This window comes from Hemitrygon akajei, chromosome 11, assembly GCF_048418815.1.
Source record: "Hemitrygon akajei chromosome 11, sHemAka1.3, whole genome shotgun sequence".
Classification (NCBI taxonomy): domain Eukaryota; kingdom Metazoa; phylum Chordata; class Chondrichthyes; order Myliobatiformes; family Dasyatidae; genus Hemitrygon; species Hemitrygon akajei.
The window spans coordinates 25,732,071-25,756,360 of NC_133134.1; positions in this window are offsets into that span (position 1 = coordinate 25,732,071).

Consider the following 24,290-nt stretch of genomic DNA (forward strand, 5'->3'; position numbering starts at 1 on the left):
AAGCGCTTAACTAAACACTTAATAAATGTTGTGAGAGTTTCTACCTTCACCTACCCTCAGGAGTTCCAAATCATCAACTAATTTCAGGGTTAAAAAAAATCTTCCTCAGATATGCCCTAAACCTATCCCTTTACCCAAAACCTAAAGCTCACTACTCTAAAAGACGAAGAACTATTAGTCCTATGAAGAACCTCATATACAGGGAGAACATTATTTGAATTTGAAAAACATCAGTATTTGAATGCTGATTTGAATTTTATATTGCAAAAATATCACGTTTGATTTTTCTTTGTCATAACTTCAAAGCAATCAGTAGGTGCAAATAGGAACCAGCAATTCCAGTGAATTTCTGTTTCAATAAGGTAAGCAGAAAAATGCAATGTCTGAAATTAGACACAAGACTTTCCTCACAGATCTATGTTTTAATTAAGTTATTCTGTAGTTTAACTTCTTTGCTGTTTAACTTTCCCCACTGTTCATTTGAGTTCTAAAAACAAACTTTATTTTTACTCCAAAGTATAACACAAAGGGTTCAATGGTTAGAGACAACATGCTTCATACTATTTTTCTATTGGATTTATCAGCAGATTAAAATGCTCTTCCCAATTGCATACTGTTAACAGAATCACTGTACACTAGTTTATACCTTATCTCATGAGAAGGGAAGATTTGTGCATTTGCATGAGAGAAAGGTCTAGAACATCCTGCCAGGAACTGAAATGGTGACAGTATCTTTCAGAAGATAATATCTATAGTTGTAAAGGTAAAATGGTCCCTTTCTGTATTGGAAGATTATACAACTCATCTGTAATTGTAACATTCTACACTTATTGTGAAAATTATGTAGCTTGCTGACAAAAACAAGTATCATTGCTATAATTTTGTATCTCTCTCTCTCTCTCAGTTCTATGCTCACTGAGTATTGATGTCAAAAGTTGATCAAAGTATAAACTGGCAACGTCTCAGTCATTTTGAGTCACTAGAATCAGAGCATTACTTCATTGTACGTGTGCTGGGCATGATAGATAGATAGATAGATACTTTATTCATCCCCATGGGGAAATTCAACTTTTTTTCCAATGTCCCATACACTTGTTGTAGCAAAACTAATTACATACAATACTTAACTCAGTAAAAAATATGATATGCATCTAAATCACTATCTCAAAAAGCATTAATAATAGCTTTTAAAAAGTTCTTAAGTCCTGGCGGTAGAATTGTAAAGCCTAATGGCATTGGGGAGTATTGACCTCTTCATCCTGTCTGAGGAGCATTGCATCGATAGTAACCTGTCGCTGAAACTGCTTCTCTGTCTCTGGATGGTGCTATGTAGAGGATGTTCAGAGTTATCCATAATTGACCGTAGCCTACTCAGCGCCCTTCGCTCAGCTACCGATGTTAAACTCTCCAGTACTTTGCCCACGACAGAGCCCGCCTTCCTTACCAGCTTATTAAGACGTGAGGCGTCCCTCTTCTTAATGCTTCCTCCCCAACACGCCATCACAAAGAAGAGGGCGCTCTCCACAACTGACCTATAGAACATCTTCAGCATCTCACTACAGACATTAAATGACGCCAACCTTCTTAGGAAGTACAGTCGACTCTGTGCCTTCCTGCACAAGGCATCTGTGTTGACAGTCCAGTCTAGCTTCTCGTCTAACTGTACTCCCAGATACTTGTAGGTCTTAACCTGCTCCACACATTCTCCATTAATGATCACTGGCTCCATATGAGGCCTAGATCTCCTAAAGTCCACCACCATCTCCTTGGTCTTGGTGTTATTGAGACGCAGGTAGTTTGAGTTGCACCATATCACAAAGTCCTGTATCAGTTTCCTATACTCCTCCTCCTGTCCATTCCTGACACACCCCACTATGGCCGTGTCATCAGCGAACTTCTGCACATGGCAGGACTCCAAGTTATATTGGAAGTCTGATGTGTACAGGGTGAACAGGACCGGAGAGAGTACAGTTCCCTGCGGCGCCCCTGTGCTGCTGACCACCGTGTCAGACCTACAGTCTCCCGACCGCACATACTGAGGTCTATCTGTCAAGTAGTCCACTATCCAATCCACCATGTGAGAGTCTACTCCCATCTCCGTTAGTTTGTGCCTTAAGATCTTGGGCTGGATGGTGTTAAAGGCACTAGAGAAGTCAAGGAATGTAATCCTCACAGCACAACTGACCCCCTCTAGGTGAGAGGTGAGAATGATATCCAGTTAACCCTTGTCCCTTCCCCACAGCCCTCCACTCACTTCTTTATCAAGTATCTGTCCACTTCCTCTTCAAAGGTTCACGTGAATCTGTTTCCACTAGTTTTGCAGACTTTGCAATCCATGTCACCATAGCTCAATGTTTTGTTTTGCCCGTTTTGATTCCCGCTCTTTTGCAAATTATCTTAAATCTGTATCTGCTGCTCACTGGTTCCCCTGTCGCTGGAAACAAGCCTAAGTGCTCAATTACTGTACTTTCCAGGGAATGCCTGTGGTTCTGCATGTAATTGATACAATAGAAAATAGACAATAGGTGCAGGAGTAGGCCATTCGGCCCTTCAAGCCAGCACCACCATTCACTGTGATCATGGCTGATCATCCACAATCAGTACCCCGTTCCTGCCTTCTCCCCATATCTCTCGACTCTGCTATCTTTAAGAGCTCTATCTAACTCTTTCTTGAAAACATCCAAAGAATTGGCCTCCACTGCCTTCTGAGGCAGAGCATTCCACAGATCCACAACTCTCTGGGTGAAAGTTTTTCCTGAATTCCATTCTAAATGGCCTACCCCTTATTCTTAAACTGTGGCCTCTGGTTCTGGACTCCCCCAACATCAGGAACGTGTTTCCTGCCTCTAGCATGTCCAATCCCTTAATAATCTTATATGTTTCAATCAGATCCGCTCTAAATTCCAGTGTATACAAGCCCAGTCACTCCAATCTTTCAACATATGACAGTCCCGCCATCCCGGGAATCAACCTCGTGAACCTACACTGCACTCTCTCAATAGCAAGAATGTCCTTCCTCAAATTTGGAGACCAAAACTGAACACAATACTCCAGATGTGGTCTCACCAGGGCCCTTTTGGGAGTTCTGTACATAGATTCTTGTATGCAGCAGTACCACACTTGCCAATAGCTGTTCACTGGCATTTCTTAGACTGGGAAACAATGTTACTCCAATATCGGAGTATAGATCCATGCCAATTCTCCAGCACATGTGAGGTATCTAGCTGAACAAATCTGCATTCTGCTGGACCTGGTGCTGAATTCTTTCATTTCATCGGAGGGGAATGACTGTGATGAACTAAGGGAAGCGTTGGTAAGTCAAAAGTAAGACATGGCATAATTTAAATACTCAGGTGTTTTAATTCTTTTAAAACTTTTTAAAGTCTTATTAATCTTTACTAGTTTTGTAATGTTTTTGGAAGCATTCAAGTATTTGGCATATGTGAAAGCCAGCTGAACCAAAAAAAAAATGGCTTTACCATCTGTTCTTTTATTCAGTTACTGTGTGGAGTGAGGTTTGTTCTGGTCAGACCCTCACCCCCGTCCCCCACCTCCCGAGACAACTATTCATATCATTAGCTATTATTTTGGGGTGGAGATAGCTTTGATCTTGATATTATTGAGGGTGTATTTTTATCCCTGAATGCCTGCTTTTAAGGTTTTACTCAAAATGGGACATGAGGTGCTTAGTACAGAAGGTTAATAGAGAGACTTTACCTAAACCAGGCTGAGATAACAAATCCGAGATGGACAATAAGGAGGTTTCTATTGATTGTGCCAAGATTATTCAACAACCTCAACCTCTTCTTAAGGAGGATCTTCTTCATAGGAAAATGTCTTTAGGTGCAGGAACATTAAAAACAGAACCTGGCACCAATCTCTATTCGGAAATGTCAGGAAGAATGTCCAAACCCTTTGTCAAAAATTGGGATCTAAGGAGCATTTTCAAGCAAGAAGAGCCAGACAGCTGGGAAGATCAATGGAGTGTTGATCTTTGATCAATGGGCAGACTAATACATTTGCCAATTAAGTGACATAGTGCTGGAGAAGACCAGATAACACAAAAGAGCAAAACAGTCTTGGAATGTGTAAACGAGGAGAATTTTAAAATTAATGTTTGAATGAGATGCTGTGTGAGATAAAAGGTAGCTCCTTTATTTACAACATTTAAAAGGTATTTGGACAGTCACATGGCTAATAAAGTTTAGGAGGGATATGGACCAAATGCAGGCAAATGCGACAAACTCAGTTGCAACTTGGTTGGCACGGATAAGATAGGCTGAAGAATTTGTTTCTATGCTTTATAACTCTTTGACTCCATTCTGGATTGTGTCAGGTTAGAGAAATTTGCAGAAGATATACTGTTTACATATTATTTTAAAATTCTGATTATAAAATTAGAGTTATAAAACTCAAAGTTACCTTGAGTTGTAAAAGGCAATACCTCGAAGTCTCAACGGAATGAAGCACAGAAATGAAGCCTCTAATCTTGTTATTTGTTCAATAGCTTCTGGTGGGATATCTAGATGAATTTTCAGGAGGATTAAGGCTCATCTTTCCCTGTATCAGATCTGCGCTAACAGCTGCAATTATTTTGGACTGTTTCGCCTAAATTAATGCTTTGAAAGTTCCTTCCATGGTTCAGAAATAAGTATTATCTGATGGGCAGATCTCTGAAGAATTGCATATTGCCTATAACTCTCTCCATTCTGAGATCCAGCCAAAAAAGTCAGGTGTTACCAGCTCTGAATTAACTGGCAACATAATGTAACCACAGTCTATCTAGCATGAGTCATTATTAGTAACTTATTAATAAAAGTTCTTATTCTACCCATTTTGAGGGGGTTTGCCTAATTTCAGCCTTATCCTGCCAAGGTGTAACCTAATGGTCACCCATATTTTCCAAAATTACACTTGTAACTATTTTGTAATTTTTTTGATTATGTTACAATTATTAAATCATAATAATTTATCGTCTGGCCTCATTAAAAGACAACAAACAATTTTCAAGGATTCCATTAGTCTGTTAGCAACTGACATTCCTTTGTTTTTATGGAACAGCACCTTGCATCATTTTAGTTCCTGTGATGACTTGTTAAATGTTAATGTCTGGAGAGTTGGTGATAGAAGAAACAACAAGTATTTATATTATTATTCACAATTCCAGTCTTAAATTGCTTCACAGTGTACACGGTACTGACAAAAAGCAGTCATCATTGCAGTGTAGATGAATGTAACAACCAATATGGGCATAATGAAGACAATCAGCTACAAGATGATGACTATGTGTCTTGTTCTAATTATGCAGATTGAGAAATAGATGTTGAACATGTACTGAGGGACTCCATTAATACCACATGAAATAACAAGAAGACTAGGACATAAGGCCTCTTGATCACAATCCACTAATCAATAAGAACTTAACTACTACAAAGCTACGTTCCTGCTTATTCCTTTACTTCTTTATTTAAATAGTATCCAAAAATCTAAACTACTCTGTCCTGAGGAAGTGCATCAGCAGACCTCCATGGTAGAGAGTGCTCAGTATTCATGTTATACAATAAAAAAAACAGATGTCTCATCATTTCAGTCCTACACTGCTGGTCCCTTACCTTGCGATTATGGCCTCTTGTCAGGAGGAGCATTCTTTCAGCATCAATGCATTCAAGTCCTCAAATAATTTCATGCATTTCAATGATAGCACGTTTCCAGCACTTTAACTCCAGATACAATAGACTCACTCTACTCAGTCTTTCACATCGGCTAGGCTTTTCTACCATGCTCTTCTTCGAGCAGTTGTCATGGAGCCTCTTGTATACACAAGGGAAAAAAATGGGCCCTCATATAATGCTTCATCTGAAATGCGCTATCTTTAAGTATTGTAAGATTGCTTTCATCAGCATCAGCCTAGATGACATGGAGTCTCTGGAATTAGTCTGTAGTCCCAGAACCTTAAGATGCACAGGCAAGACAATTAATTACCAATCTGTGGAATAACACTTGAGACACTTTTCCAGGCAGCTGCTGAGATGTATTTATTTTTCATAAGATAACAACATTGGGAAGATAATTAGGCGATTGCCCACTTCAAGCTTATCAGTCGATAAGTTTGCAGCCAGTCATCCACCTCTACTTCATCTCCCTTTACTATGGCTCATATCCCTCCAATGTGGACCCAAAGCTTGAATATACTGTACCACTGAATGCCCAATATCCTTTACAAACCTCTGAGCGAAGACATCACTCCTTATCTCACCTCTGCAAGGGCAGCCTTTTGTCCTGACTCATAGAGAGGGGAAACATATTCCCAACCTCTAAAAGAATCACTAACATTCCAGTGGAATTAGTTCATTTCCATCATAGATTGAAACAAAGAGCTGCTGAGGGTTGTGGACTCAACCATCTCCACCGCGGGCACTAGCCCTTCCACTACCGAGGGCATATTCAAAAGGTGGTGCCTCGAAAAGGTGTTATCCATCATTAAGGGCCCTCACCATCCAGAACGTACCTTTTTCTCATTACTACCACCAGGAATGAGGTATGGGAGCCTCAAGACACACACTCAACATTTCAGGGACAGCTTCTTCCCCTCTGAACAGTATCCAAACATTACCTTACTATTTTGGTCCCTAATTGCACTACTTATTTAATTCTTATAAATGTCTGATTATAAACTATAGTAATTTTTATGCATCGCACTGATGCAAAACAACAAATTGCGTGACATATGTCAGTGATAATAAACATGATCCTGATTTTCTAATCTCCAGGATGAATGCACTTGAACCTCAAAGGATCCATTCACTCAGCATTTAGTCTAACAAGCTTTTGTTGCATGCACTCTAACATTGTTCTCACTAGGATAAGAGATGAAAACTAAAACATTGTGTCCTTTGTGTGTTCTCACCAGAGCCTTATTAAACTGGAGCAATATTTCGTTATTCTTATACTCTAATCCCTTTCTAATAAAGGCTAACGTACTATTTGCTTTCCTACTCTTCTGCTGCAACTGCAAGTTAACTTTCATTCTTCGTACTGTACAAGGTCATCCTAATCCCTCAGCACATTAACATTTCCAAGTATATTCACTCTTTAAAATATTCTGATTTTCCGCTTTGCCTAAGAAAATAAAACCAGATTTCTTCAAGTTATATTTCATCTAATTGTGTTTGCCCACATCATTGACCTTTGCAACTCGTTCCATTTTCTTTGCAGTCTGCTCTGGTCATCTTATTTTTTTTTGATCAGCAGCACGTTTGGCTAGGTTACATTTGTTCCTCTCATTTAGGCCGTCGATATAAATTATAGATAGGTGAAGCTCACAGATTATCTCACCAATTGCAAAATTTATTCTAACCCCTGTAGCCTACCCACAGAATGAATTTATTCACAAACAATATATTAGAAAAGCAAAAAAAAAAATGGCACTCTAAAGACAGAGCTAGGCAATCTCACATTAAATGGATCAGGTCAAAGCTCCGCAGTCTTAATACATCTAGCTATGAATGGTGGTGACGATTAAATAATAAATGGTAAAAGGAGACTCCAAAAATTCCAGTGATGGGAAGTCCAGCATATGAATGCTAAACAAAAGGATGGAGCATTTATAAATATGTTCATTCAGAAGTGCTGAAGGAGCAGTCTCCTGATATTCCCAGCGTCTCAGAAACCACTCTGCAGCCAAGTCAATTCACTACATATGATATCGAGAAACAGATAACAGCACTGGATATAGCTAAGGCCAAGGGATCAGGCAACATCTCGGTTGTATCACCGTCTGCTGTGGGGCGGGGGGGGGGGGCACTGCACAAGATCAGAAAATATACTGCAGAGATTTGTAAACTCAGCCAACTCTATTATGGGCACTTGCCTCCCCACCATCCAGGACAACCACAACAGGCAATGCCTCAAAAAGGTGGCATCTATCATTAAGAACCACATCCGCCCATTATACTTTTTATTACTACCATCAGGGGGAAGTACAGCCTGAAGACACACACTCAACATTTTAGGAATAGCTTCTTCCCCTCCGCCGTTAGATTTCTGAATAGACAATGAACCCATGAACACTACCTCACTATGGCTTTTTTTTTTTTTGCACTACTTATTTATTTATTTACATGTATCATATTGTAATTTACTGTATATTTTATGTTTTGTACTGTACTGCTACCTCAAAACAACAAATTTCATGATCTATTTCAGTGATTATAAACCTGATTCTGATTCTGAGCACTGAAGATCTGACAAGCTGTGCCTCCGTCTAAGCGACTCCTGTTACATCTACCAACATTGTGGAAAGCTGCCTAGGTATGCCCTGTTCCTATAAAGCAGGACAAATACAGTCCAGGTGTGTCTGCTCTTGATAAGCAACAATGAGATGGATGCTGTTGTCAATGGAATGATTTCAAGCAACAGTTACTCACCAATAAGCTGCTCACTGATGCCTAGTTCGAATTTTGCCGGGGCTACTTGGCATCAGACCTTATCTCAGTGCTGCTCTAAAAATGGTACAAACTGAGAAAGACTACCTTTGACATTAAGGCATCATTTCACTGAGTCAAGGTGACCCAGTAAAACTTAAGGCAATGGCCATCACAGAGAGAACTCTTCAATAGTCAGAGTCATACCTCACAAAAAATAAGAACGTCTGGTCATTGGAGTTCAATCCATCCAGCTGTAGGATATTACTCAGAGCTTCCTCAGGGCAGTGTCACAGGTCAAACTATCTTCAGCTGCTTCTTCAATGACATTCCTTCAGACACTGTTTAATCCTATGTGTAACTCCTCAGCTCATGCTGCAAAACCTAAACCACATTTAAACAAGAGCTGACAAGTGATCATTAACATGTGCACCACAAGCGTGAGACAATGCACACCACCAGTCAGGGAGCCAAACCATTTACCATTGACATTAAATGTATTACCATCACCAAGTGTTCCACCAGGGTCATCACTGGCCAGTAAGTCATTTACCTTCTCATCCTGAAGTAGAAAGGTCGAGTGTTTACTTTTTTCCATAGATGCTGCCTGGCCTGCTGAGTTCCTCCAACATTTTGTGTGTGCTGCTTTGGATCTCCAACATCTGCACATTTTCTGGTGTCTGTACCTTCTTATTCTGTCTTCTGCCCACTTTCTTTCCAATCCTGATGAAGGATCTCTGCCCTTCAACTGTATATTCCCCTCCATAGGTACTGCCTGACTTCCTGAGTTCCTCAAGCGTTTTGTATGTGTTACTCAAGATTTCCAACATCTGCAGAATCTCTTATGTTAATCAAAGAACTGTCACAGTTCACCTACTCATAGATAGAAATGCAATACTTTCTCCTGCTACACAAACTCAAGGGCAAAACCCAATAGCTATGTGTTTGATTTTAATGAAACCATCTTTGATAAATCCCTTCTTAAAAGTATTTTCTAGGTTTTTTTTTGGAATTATACTATAAGAAACCAATCATCTGGCACTACCATGTCACCATAATCCATGTGAGACACTGTATCCCAGGTCTTAACAGCAAAGACTTCCACAATGAATGCACTCACCCCTAGCCTGAACCTTCCCAATCTATATGAAGAGGGTCTTTCTGCCGGGTTCAAGTCCAGTGGAGACCTTTGATAGGTGGGGCTTGGTCCACACAATGAGAAACTCTAATATGGAATGCTTTCTCAGCTGGTAAAGCCCTGGTTACATTTAACAATTGTCTATGCTTTCAATGGTTCCAAACATGTCCTAAATTCTTGAAATTATTAATGACATAAAAAGTAATAAAAATGAATTGTTTCTAAAAACAAGGTCTATTGATAAACATTAAAAAGAATTATTGGTATTGTTATTGTCACATGGGCCAAGATACAATGAAAAGCTTGTCTTGGAAACAGATCAAATTATTCCATAGTGCATTGAGATAGATCAATGTAAAACAATAACATTGCAGAATAAAGTGAAACAGCTACGGAGAAACCTCTCACTCCACACCAGTAAGACTAAGGAAATGACTGTAGACTTCAGGAAAGGAAAATCAGAGGTCCATAAGCCTGTACTCATCAGAGGATCAGAGGTGGAGAGGGTCACTGACTTTAAATTCCTGGGTGTCACTATCTTGGAGGACCTATCCTGGACCCAACATATAAATATAATTCCAAAGAAAATACAACAGTACCCCTACTTTCTCACAAGTCTGCGGAGATTTGGCATGTCATCAAAAACCTTAGCAAACTTCAATAGGAATGTGGTGTAAGGTGTGCTGACTGACTGCATTATAGCCTGGTATGGGAATACTAATGCCTTTAAGTGAAAAATCCTACAAAAGGTAATGGATTCGGCCCAATGCATCACAGGTAGAGCCCTCTTAACTACTGAGTACATCTACATGAATCGTTGTCGTAGAAAAGCAGCATCTATCAACAAAGACCCTCACAAACCAGGCCATGTACTTTTCTCACTACTGCCATCAGGTAGAAGGTTCAAGTGCCTCAGGACTCACACCACCAGGTTCAAGAACAGTTACTACCCCTCAACCATCAGGTTCTTAAACAAAAGAGGGTAACTACACTCATTCTATTTCAGGTGTTTCCATCTGAGCACTCCATATCTTGTTTTTCATACTCATTATTTATTGCTATTTATTTATATTTACTTTTGCACAGTTTGTTGTTTATTGATCTGTTTACAGTTACTGTTCTATAGATTTGCTAAGTATGCCCGCAGAAAAAGGGATCTCAGGGTTGCATGTGGTGACGTGTTTGTACTCTGATATTAAATTTTAATTTGAACTTTTTAAACTTTCAACAATAAAGTGCAAGATCATAATTAGGTTGATTGTATTAAATATTGAGAATCATTAGGCAAGACAGAAATATTTTCAAAAAAAGGAACATGCATTTCTATCCTTCTTCTTTGTAGCTCTACAACCCAATAAAATCAATAGGCTTGCAAAATAGAAGAATTTCAGTGAGATTGATGCAGTTCCACCATTGGACAGGGATTTATTGGCAGAAATAATTGAATATACATTACATTTAGGTAGGAATTCAGGTCTTAACATATAATTACACATGTGTGGATGTCCAGAATGGATGTCATTTAAATAAGCAGATTGTGGCTGTTCCAATTGGAAACAACAAGATCTGTGTAATTGTTTCTACTGGATGAGCGTAGGTTACGACAGGTTGCAGTGAACTGCTTGGTTCATGAGGTGGAAATGAACAAAAACCATGTGTGGGAGAGGATAGATGATCACAGGAACAATTGTAATGGGAAAGTGGGAGCAGGAAGAGTGACCTCTAGCCGGCCTCAATGACCCAGTGACTGTGCTCAGCGGTCCCAGCTCTGTTCACCCTGACCCAGCCCCCCCAGTTGTTCTGGCTCGAGGAGGATGACTGGGAGAGAAAACAAACTGAAATGCCCTGTTCCCAACTAGTAGAAGATGATCACTAGCAAATCTACCCCACTACCCTCCTAAACTCTCATACGTATGTACTGAGGTCTTCATAAGTCACCTGGGGAGGGCCTCTACTATGGGGAGAGAGCAGATAATAAAATTATAATATATTACTGAACCACACTGGAGAGTCAAAATTAAAAGTCTGAACAATCCTAACAAATTAATAACAAGTGTGAATGAATAATGCTGCAAGTAAGATATTTAATTACAAAGGTCCATTGACTTGAAAATATTTCACGATGGAAGTGAATTTTAGTAAGGGTATTACCTAGGTAAAAATTCAGAACAATATGGCAATAAATGGAAATGTGTCGTCAAAGCAACTAAGAGACTAATATGATCATTATATATATCCATAGGATGGGGTAGGCACATGGGTAAAAACAAAAATATAAAACTTGGCCAAAAAACTCCTGAGTTCAGATAGAATTTATCTCCTTCAGAAAATTTGAGTTCTGATGTCTTTGATAAACAGTGGTGTTTAAACACTCCCAGAAGAAATCCTCCCTGCTCCTGAAGTTTCAGTCCTACAGATATAAAGCCCCAGTCTTCAATTGTCAAATAGCTTTGGAGATATTTTAAAGCTCTATTTCTTTTTAATCATGCCTCCTTTTACCCACCATTGTTCTTTCCCTTTATTTATTTTGTTCTCTGTACCAATCTGACATTTAATTCATAAAATACACCTTTACATTTCCAGTGATCAATCCTCAGTTCTTAACTCTGATCTCTCACACCCTTCTTCACGTCGGTGACACAGCAGTGGAAACTGTGAGTAGTTTCAAACTCCTGGGAGTGCACATCTTGCACATGGTCCCAAAAACCTTCCTACACCTTCAGGAAAACTCACCAGTGCCTCTGCTTTCTGAGGAGGCGGAAGGGAGATAGACTATGCACATCAATACTCACGTGCACCTATAGATACACTGTTCAAAGCATCCTAACATGTTGCATCACTGTGTGGACAGTGGACAGGGTGGTCCTACAATGGTTATTTATTTATTTATTTATTGAGATGGAATCAGCCTTTCTGGCCCTTCGAGCCACGCTGCCCAGCAACTCACCAATTTAACCTCAGCCTAATCGCGGGACAATTAACCTACCAACCAGTACGTCTTTGGACTATGGGAGGAAACCGGAGCACCCGGAGGAAACCACGCGGTCACGGGGAAAATGTACCCACTCCTTACGAGCAGCGTCAGGAATTGAACCTGGTGAGCCCGTACTGTAAAGCGTCATGCTAACCCCAACGCTACCGTGCGGCCCCAGTTAAAACTGTTCAACGCAACACTGGAATCAGCCTGCCCATCATTAAAGACATATATACAGAATGGTGCCAGAAGAAGGCCAGCAATATCATGAAGGATACCACCCACCCTGCTAATGGACTTTTTGTCCCTTCCCATCAGGGAAGAGGCTATGCAGCATTCACACCAGGACTACCAGACACAAAAACATCCCAAACCATCAGGCTGATCAGCACCTCCACCCATGAGCCCACCCCACCACTACTTTATCATTTCCTGCCAGAGTCACCTTATGTACAGATACTTCTTTATGTATGTAAATCCAGTCTATGTATCTAAGCTAATCTTCTGTATTAATATTTATTGGGTTTTTTTATACTGCATCGTATCTGTAGCAACAATCATTTCATTCTCCATTATGTTTGTGTACTGACTAATGACAATAAAAATCCCAAATCTTGGTTTAAGTACAGTCACAGTTATTGTTCTATTCACCTAGTCCTAGGTGTCCTACAAATAGAGCCAGATTGTTTTCACGCGCAACTTATTGCCAAAAAGCTCCATGATATTATTTTAAAAGGGGAGCAAGCAGAAAGCAGGAAAATATGGGCCAATTAGGGTAATATCAGTCATCGAGAAAATATAAAAAACTGTTATTAATGATGTTATAGCAGTTCTGTTAAAGAAATCCATGGCAATCAGACAACGTCAACATGATTTTGTGACAGGGAAATTTTGTTTGATCAAGTCTCGGTGTTTCTTTTTAAAGAACCTGTGGAGATGCTATACATAGATTTAGAGAAAGCATTGGAGAAGATGCCACATCAGAAATTATGGCAGAAAGTAAAAGCCCATGGTATAGAAGGTAACATCAGTACAGACGGAACACAGAACACAGAGCAGTGCAGCACACGAACAGGTCCTCTGACCTACAATTCCCGTGCTAGCCATAATGCCAAATCAACACTAAACCTATCTGCCCGCACAATACATATCCCTCCATTCCCGGCACGTTCTTCTGTTTGTCTAAGTGCATCTTAACTGTAACTATCGTATTTGCTTCCACCACCCTTTCTGGTAGTGTGGTCCAGGCACCTACCACTTTCTGTGTAGTAAAATCTTGCTTTGCACATCTCTTTTAAACCATCCCACTTTCCTCTTAAAGCTATGCCCTCGGTATTTGCTATTTGGGAAATAGACTCTGAGAGTCCACTCTATTATTACCTGTCATAATTTTATTAACTTCTAACAGGTCTCCTCCTAGCCTTTGACACTCCAAGAAAGCAATACAAGTTTTTCCAACCTCTCCTGATAGCTAACACTCTCTAACATCCGGTGAGCTCCTTCTGCACCCTCTCCTAAAGCGTCCAAATCCTTCCTGCAGTAAAATGACCAGAACTGCTCACGATACTTAATCCAAGCTTAACCAAAGGCTTTTATACTGCCGCACTGACCAATGACGGTAAGCAGGCTATGCATTTTCTGTGCCACCCTATCTACGCATTGCCTCTGTGGGGGAGCTATATATCCCAAGATCCCTCTGCACAACAACGCTCCTAAAGACCCTGCCATTTACTGTATAACTTTTCCCTTCCATTTTGAATCCTCCAAAGCAGCACCTCACACTTGTACATATTAAATTCTATTTGCCATTTCCCCCCCCCCAACCCCCAGAATCTCCAACTGATTTATGACCTGCCTTACCCCAATAGGAACTAAGCTAAATACGAAACAGGACAGTTAAAATAGAGATTGCATGGCAGTGTGCACTGTCCACAGTGCTCCATATCAATCAGTTGAACTCTTTCAAAGTTCTGCATGAATCAAAACCAGGCACACTTCACTGAATATAGGCAAAAAAAATCAGAACTCAAAAATCTGCTGATGACAATGTTCTTTGCCTTAATACTGTGCCTGGATTACTAAATTAAGCACTACTTTTATTTAAAGGATTATTATCTGTTATAATCCAGTAACCAACCAGTTTCAGCATTACTGAGGATCATGCATATGGATCACTGCTTACAGGCAATGCTTACCATATACAATTAATCTGAGTTCAACCCAATATTTCTTAAATTGCATGTTCGTCTTAGTTGCTCTGAATTACGTAAGATATTAAAGCTGGTAAGTAAGTGATGTGAGCCATATTGATAGAAAGACACGATTTCCATCAACATTTTTGACAATTTTTCCATGAATATGACTATGATGGGCACATTAGCACAAGGTTGCTACCAGCATGTCTGTTATACTAATAGGCTTCAAACATTAGATCAAGCCTCCAAGGCAGCCTGCTATAAATAGATGCATCCAACACCTCAATGCTAATTGTTCTGCCAGTAAAAGATATAGGAAATATAGACTAAAGAACCAGGCAATGTAATTTGATCTAAAATTAATTTGCATATAGAATTATTTGGGAAAGTAATAACAGAATTAATAGAAACTACAAAATCATAGTGGTGCTTTAAAAATAACTTCATAGACAGCCATTCCAAAATTGATAGCCAATGAACGTCAGAAAAGCAACCCAGCACATTGAATTCAGAACAAAGAGAAACATTTTAATAGAAAGAGTAACTATACTGCAGAAATCCAAAACCAGTAATATCTCTTGAAAGAAATGGATGAATTGAGAAAAGCGTATTATGCAAGCATAATGAAATGTTCTCCCCCCCCCACCCCCACACACACAGTAGTTTTCAAAGCTCTTAAGGAAGGTGTGTTGACTTAATATTTTTACTCATTTAATGAAGTCCAATAATCCCACATAACAAACTACCCTTTGGGGATTGTAGATCCATCCCAGTATAGGGGGCCATGCTGATGGAACCTGGTTATCTAACAATTCTGCTCTAAATGCAAGGTGATTGACAACAATAAGCTGATGAGGTTAACAAAACAGAGCACCATGCTTGAAGGAGCACATCTGAGAAATCATAGCACAGGGAATACAATATCTGCCTAATCATTCAAGTAAGCCAGGTAAATACCCCAGTCAAAAGAAAGTTTAGAAAATAACATCTGCTCTACATTTTGTGAGAAGAAAATCAGCAAAGAGTATACTTGTGATGTGTGGATGTTGTGCTGTTACTCAGCAAGCTGTACTTCAACTGCAAAGTGTTCTCCAATATTGAGAGAAAGGACAATATCTAATGCTTTCAGTTTTCACCCAGAGGGCAAGGGTTTTGCACAAACCTGCAAACTGGTCAGGTAAAATCCATTCTTAAAATGGTATTAAAGATTTAATCATTGATGGGCATCAAACAATCCGGCGTAAGTGCTGAACTAATGAGGGCCTTTCTCCAAATATGTCTGATTCAGACATTTCATTATGATAACATTGGGATTCTTTTTAGTCTTTATTGCTGATTTTTATTAAAAACCAGAATAATAAACGTGTGGTAATTTTAACATTAATACATATAATAAGAAATGATAAAGTGTAGTCTAGATAAATATTTCCAAATCAAATATTAGGCATGGGATAGTCATAAAATCATGACAGGATATACAGAGAAGGATCAACAAAAACATAGCACAAGTATTGAATGATCACCTCACCTCAACCATGGTTGAAGGGTCTAATGAAATAGCCACTTCACTAGGAGATTAGTTTGAAGAATAAATTGATTCCTTTGTTCATCTACACTGTACCCTTTCTAATTTGATGCATGTTTCCCTTGCCACATTACATCTATTCATGTCAATGTTTATATGTCACATAGCTAGAATTATGTTGGTGTTGTAAGGCATTCCTGAATGATGCTGAATTTACCCTCAATGTTACCTATAATCTCAAATTTAGTGTCATCTACCTAAATGGCAACATCACAACAACTACCAGTGTCTGCAGATTTCCTCGTGTTAACTACCAGCGTATGCTAGCTGAAAAAGATTATGGTTTTTACAACTTTAAATTGTTTTACAAAAATTCCCTAGAGATGGAAATATGAAAAATTACAAGAGTAACATAACTGAGACACTAAACTAATATTTGACCTGTCTACATTGTAAAATATGTACAGTGGGAAGTCAAGAGTTTAATGAGGAACTTGATATTAGTAAGGAAAAAAAACTAGAAAATATGAATTAGTGCACATAATGTGGGCATGAGATTGAGAGTGGTATACAGCATTAACATGGATAGAGGCATGTCACTGAATAGAATCAAGTTATAGACATAAAAGGATCATCTTCAGTTTAGCAAGCTGTTATTATTAATGATTTTTTTAAATTTTCAGATACTGGAAATATGAAATAGATATGGAAAATGCTACAAAATCTCTGAAAATTGGGCAGCATCTCTCCCCTGAAATGACTGATATCTCACATCAGCAATTCAATCTACAAAGTTTAGCGGCCTGTTGTTTGCTACGTTATTTTACCTTATTTCAGATATTCTCTTTGTTCTATTGATTGCCCTCCCCCACCTTCTCTGACATCTAAACTATTTATCCTCTTTCTCAGTTCTGAGGTCTGTAACCTGAAATGTCGACTTATTTTCTTTCCAGCTTGAGCTGCTGAGTTTTTCCAGCATTTTCTGATTTTATGCCAATACAACAGTCTGCACTGAATCCTGAACTAACTGCATTCTTTGTTAACAATGTAGATAAAAGGACCAAGCGTGATACATTCCAGTCTTCACTGCAGACACATCTCATAGATGGATGCTTAGTCCACTGTTCTACTCTCTCTACACTCATGGTTAGGCACAGCTGAAATGTCAATGACACCACTGTTGTTGGCAGAATCTCTGATGGCAATGAGGAGGCGTACATGAGTCAAGTAGATTGGCTGGTTGAGTGGTGTCACAACAACAATCTCACACTCATTGTTGGTAAGACCTAGGAATTGATTATGGGTTTCAGGAAGAGGAAGTCGGGAGAATATATGCCAGTCACCATTGAGGGGTCAGAGGTGGGAAGGATAAGCAGCTTCTAGTTCCTGGGCATCAGCATTTCAGAGGATATATCTTGGTCCTAGCTCAATAAAGCAAGCACAAAGAAGTCATGCCAGTGGCTCTTCTACATATCACCAGAGACTGGGTGCATCTCTGCTTGGTATGGAGGCTCCAAGGTACAAGATCACAAGAGGCTGCAGAGAGTTATAGATTTGGTCAGTTCCATCATGGGCACAAGACTCCCCACCATCAAGTGCATCTTCAAAAGGTGGAGCCTCAAGAAGGTGGCATCCTTCATTAAGGACCCTCAACATCCAGAACATTCCCTTTTCATATTACTGCCATTGGGGAGGAGGTACAGGAGGCTGCAGACCCACACTCAACATTTTAAGAATTGCTTCTTCCACTCCATCATCAGATTTCTGAAGTGTCCATGAACCCATGAACACTACAGCTCATTACTCAGCTTTAGCACCATATTTTTTGACATAGTATTTTTTTATCTGTAGCACTGTACTGCTGCTTTGGAACAACAAATTTCATTACATATGTCAGTGATAGTACACCAAATAAATGAATAAAAATAAACAGACATTGGTATGGAAAGTAAACTGTCAGAAGGACTTAAAGATTAAGTGGGTTATACAGAAGGGTCAGTTATCTAGGCAATATAAAGAAAGTAACTCAGAGAAATGTGAAGTTACAGCATTTAGTTTGGTTGGAAGAAAAGTAAAACAGGAAAACTTAATGTGTATTTTTGCTGCTTTTGGCAATATTTGGTTAAAAAGGATTTTTTGGAGTTGAAACAACTCTGGATGAAATTACACTGTTTTAAAAATTTTAGCACAAACTTCCAAATTAATTTTTAAAAGCACCTATTTCCCCATCAGTGGAGTATATCAAATAATGCTCTTCCATTTGGTATGCCGTAGGGAGGGAAGGCTCTGCAAGAGAGAGTAAGTAATGGTAACTATTGCATATTATCTCAAGGATTGCTGTAACTGGACACTCCCCAAATAGCTTTTAATAACCTCTGGATTTGATTCCATTCAAGTAAATTCCATCTCCTTTGCACCTTTTAAATCATTATGTTTCTAGACACTAGACACTAGAATACTACAGCACAGTACAGGCCCTTCAGCCCTCAATGTTGTGCTGACCCATATATTCCTTTAAAAAAAGTACTAAACCCACACTACCCCGTAACCCTCTATTTTTCTTTCAGCCGTGTGCCTGTCCAAGAGGCTCTTAAATGCCCCTAATGTTTTAGCCTCCACCACCATCCCTGACAAGTCATTCCAGGCCTCTGTGTAAAAAAAAACTTACCCTGAAGTCTCCCCTAAACTTCCCTCCCTTAACTTGGTACATATGCCCTCCGGTGTTTGCTATTCGTGCCCTCAGAAACAGGGATTGGCTATCCTCCCTATCTATGCCTCTCATAATCTTGTAGACCTCTATCAAGTCCCCTCTCATCCTCCTACGCTCCAAAGAGAAAAGTCCCAGCTCTGCCAACCTTGCCTCATAAGACATTTCACATTCATAAGAATTGGAATATTTAATAAAAAGAAAATAAAACAGCACCATACAGGCCCTTCAACACACAATGTTGTGTCGACCTTTTAGCCTACTCTAAGATCAAGCTAACGCTTCCCTCCTACATAGCCCTTCATTTTTCTTTCATCCATGTGCTTATCTAAGAGCTTCTTAAATGCTCCTAATGTATCTGCCTCTAGCACCACCCCTGACAGGGCATTCATTGCACCCACCACTTTCTGTGTAAGAAACTTACCTCTGACATCTGCACAATACTTTTCTCCAACTACCTTAAAATTATGCTCCCTCGTATTAGCCATTTCTGCCCTGGGAATCCACTCGATCTATACCTTTTATCATCTTGCAACAAATGGCTACAAGAACTCAGTGAGTCAGGCGGCATCTGTGGTCTAGAGGGATGGCTGACAGTTCAAGATGATGAGAAGGTGATGGATGCTTTGCCTCCACAGATGCTGCCTGACCTGCTGAGATCCTCCAGCAGTTTGCTGCTTGCTCCGGATTTCAGCATCTGCTGTCTTTTGTCTCTCCAGGATTTGATCATTCTTGTACAGGTTGACACTCACTTGCAAGTATGACAAGTGATGAGGAAAACAAATGGTATGTTGGCTTTTAAGGCAAGGAGACTGGAGCAGCAGTTTAGGAAATCTCACTGCATTTGTACATGAATTTGCATAAATTATATTGTAAATACTGTTTTTAGTTTTGATCTTCAAGGAGGATATATTTTCCAGTGAGTGACTACAGCAAAGACTCACTTAATTTATTCCTTTGATGAGGGGTTGTCCTCAGAGCAGACTGGGAAATTGGAAGAAGAATGACTTCATCAAAGGATATAAGATCCAAGTGACAGTGACAGAAGGCTTCTTTCACAAAAAGCTCTAAAACAGACTAATGTTAGGGCGAGAAATTGTAGAGTTAGGGCTGATACTGAAATTAGGAGAAATTTCTTTATCCTAAGTCTATCAATATCTCAGATTCTCAAAACTTTGAATGTGTAATCACCGAGTTTATAGAGAACTGAAATTAACAGATTTAAGAACTTGGTGGATTATGGATGGATTTTGGGCAAATCAACCTGATGAATTGAATCAGTGATCAAGTTATGGAATAATGGAGTAGATTTAAGAATCCCAACCACCCTGCCATCTCTTCTGGACTGGAGAGTTGATGGAGGAGGACCAGTGTTGTCATTAATGGAGGCATTAATGACAGAGCTAAGATGAGGAAGGAGGTTCTGCAGAAAGATTGAGCAGCTCAGGACAAAACTAAAAAGCAGAGCCACAAAGGTGATCATTTTCAACTTGATACCTGAGTCACATCCAAATTAGAAAAATTAAACAGGGTTAGTGAGGCAAATGCATGGCTCAAATTTTGGAGAGGGAAACATTGTCTCCAATTCAGGGACACTGACGTGGGGATAAAGAAATTTATCCTGTTAGGATGGGTTCCAACTGAATTGTGCCAGGACTAGTGCCCTCACAAATCACATAACTATGGTTGTGTGTAGGCACTTGAACTAAGTGGTGACGCAGAGGATGGTGGGATGGTTTAATAAATCAGAAGGACATGCTAGATCATGGGCACAGGATAATGAGGGGAAATTTGCAGTTATAATATGGTTGCCCAGGGCAGCAGATACAAATGTAGAGAGCATTCTAACTTGTTGCTTCACAGCCTGATTTGAAGGATGCAAGGCACAGGATCACAAGAAGCTGCAGAGGGTTTCAATCTTAGCCAGCTCAATCACAAGCACAATCCTCTCCACCATCAAAGACATCTTCAAGAGGTGGTGTCTCTAGAAGGCAGCATCCATTGTTAAGAACCCTCTCCATCTGGGCCATGCTCTCTTTTTGATACTACCATGGGGAGGAGCCTGAAGACCCCACTCAACAATTTAGGAAAAGCTTCTACATCTCTGTTATCAGATTTCTGAATATCCCATGAATCCCTGAACAGTTTCTCATTATTCCTTATTTTTGCACTAATTTTGTAATTTATAGTAATTTTATGCCTTTGCACTGTCCTGCTGTTGCAAAACAACATGTCAGTGATAATAAATCTGGTTCTGAAAATATGCAAATCAGGGGATATCCTGAATTATAAATAACTGTAAAAAAACTCCAAACCCTTTGCAACTACTCGTTGGACCTGCCTACTAGTTTTTTTTTTGTGTGATTCATACTCCAAGATACCTCTAGATCTCACTATCCTTCACTCACTTGACTTGGAAATGCTATGAACATTCAAATAAAAAACATTAAACAGTATCTTGGGTGTTTGTGGCCTCACTTGGAACACTGTGTACAGTTTAATCTCCTTAAAGAAGATATAATAATATTGGAAACAATACAAAGAAGATTCATCAAGTTAATTCACTAGCGATTAGACTGTATCTTTTAGGCCTGTATTCCTTAGGGTTTAGAAGAATAAGGGATAAACTCATTCAAACTCATAAGACCTTAAAGGAGTTTGACAGGGTAGACTTTTGGTATGCTTTCACTATGTGAGTCTCAAACGTAGGGACACAACTACAAGATGAGGGACCAGTCAATTAAAACTGAGCTACAAAGAATTTTTTTCTTGCGACGGTGGTGAATTACTGGAATTCTCTGCCCCAATGGGTGGTGGACACTAGATCATTGGAAGCTTTTTAAAGTGGAGGTAGGTAAAACATTTGACAAATTAAGGAATAGAGGAGTGTGGAGAAATGGCACAGAACAGAGGTCAAGGAGCTGAGGCAAGCACAGATCAACCATGATCTTATTAAATGGTGGGGCAGGCTTCGAGGGCCTGATGATTTACAGTTGCTTCTATTTTCTTGTGTTTGTGTGTTCCATTTACTTCTTTTGTTCTTATTGTCAATGTCAAATCATGAAGCCTGAACTTACTCAAGGGATAACCTACTATTCGTGTTTCCTTTAAACTTTCTTGAAGTAGGGTAGAAGGGTGAGGCAAAGTGGTCACAGAGGAGTTGAACAGAGAGTTGAAGTGGCAAACCACCAGATGCTCAAGCTTATTTATACATGTGAACTGAATTGGTCACGTGCAACCCAATTGCTGCTCATTCTTCCCAGTGCAGAGGAGTCCACAATATGAACATTGGCCATTTGGGGTGAAAGACTTGTTTTGTTCCATATTAATCTATTCCTCAATATGTAAATCGTGGTCTTTGAAAGCCATTGCAGTTCATTGGTGTATTGAAATAAAAAAAGATTAAAAACTTGACAGCAACTATAAAGTTTTGATCGGATCACCGCCAGGAATTCTCCTAGTGCCTAACCACAGGCTTTTCACTCTGTTCTTTTATTCTAAAAGGAAACTTAAAAAGAATAAAGTTGGATATTTTATGCAATTCAAGATAAAATAAATTAGATACCGAGAAAAAGCTTTAAACAACACAGCCAGAGCTTTATTTGCAATTCTCTCCATATTTGCAATTCTTCGTTATTGTCAAACAAATGAAATATTAAAACTAAATGAAATTTTTTTTTAAAAACAATTGTTTAAATCTGAAATTGGAAACATCCAGCAGATCAGGCCACATCTCTGAAAAGTGAAATGGAGTGAGCATTTCAGTTCCAAGAACCTCCATTGCAACTGAAGAAGGCTTTTGGTCTTGAACTCGAAATGTTAACCCAGTTTGTTCTTCTACAGCTCGCTCTGTTTGTATGTTAACTAAATGTGTTGGGTTGAAGCAACATTCGGTGGATTAGATCACAGTCAGCTCAATTGATTGCCAGTGCTCACTTTCCAGGATAATTCACAACTACTCATTTTATGGGCACAAGGCCCCAGTTCCACTATTGTCCCATCGAGAGATTAGGCCACAGGTAACAACAAGGCCCCTAAGCAGCACATTCTGAGAAGCATTTGCTGAAATTGATTCAGATAACAAAATACACAGAAAACTTCTTTCAAAAATTATAAATGTATTTACATTTATTTTGAATGTAAATTAATCAATTACATCAAAGAAGCTGGTTGTGGTTTACAGGAGCAATGGAGAACAGGTTGACCACTATTGACATCTATGGATCTGGGGTTGAGAGGGTAAACAGTTTTAAGTTCCTCGGCATCCACATCACTGAGGAACTCGCATGATCTGGACACACCGGCTGTGTGCCAAAAAAGGCACAACAACAACAACTCTTTCACCTCAGATGGTTGAGGATGTTTGGTATGGACCCCCAAATCCCAAGAACTTTCTACAGGGGCACAATTGAGAGCATCCTGACTGGCTGCATCACTCCCTGGTATGGGAACTGTACCTCCCTTAATCGCAGGATTCTGCAGAGAGTGGTGCGGACAGCCTAGTGCATCTGTAGTTGTGAACTTCCCATGATTCAGGACATTACAAAGACGGGTGTGTAAAAAGGGCCCGTAGGATCACTGGGGACCCGAGTCACCCCAACCACAAACTGTTCCAGCTACTACCATCTGGGAAACGGTACCACAGCATGAAAACCAGGATCAACAGGCTCTGAGACAGCTTCTTCCATCAGGCCACCAGACTGATTAACTCACACTGATTTAAGTGTATTCTATGTTACATCAACTGTTCTCTTTATTATAAATTACTATGATTGCACTTTGCACGTTTAGACGGAGACATAATGTACAGATTTTTACTCCTCATGTATGTGAAAGATGTAAGAAATAAGTCAATTTATTCAATTCAGTTCAACTGGACAGGGAATTAAAGAAAGCTAAACAAAAATATTTAGCCAAACTTAATCAACTTTTCAAATAAGGTCTACAAAACCATATAGATGAATGGGCATACAACAGATACAAAGCTGAGGAGCTAGGTGAATAAGGTACCCATTCCCTTGACTAAGCTTGGAATGTCTCTGAAGTCATGTGATGTATCTACGAGAGAAGCTTGAAATTAGAACACACTGGCATCTGACCTCCAATATGTTACTAGTACAGAAGTTTAGAACACAAATGTTCTTGTAAAAAGCAGCCTGCCATTTTCTGCAAAACTGCTGACTAACTCAGCACAATCCAGCCCAATATTTTCACATCTAACCTCCTCAATAAAATAAATTAACCAAAGCCCGCAGATTTATTGGAGAAACTCTGCAGGTTGGGCAGCATCTGTGGAAACGAACAGTCAACGTTTCAAGCCGAGACCCT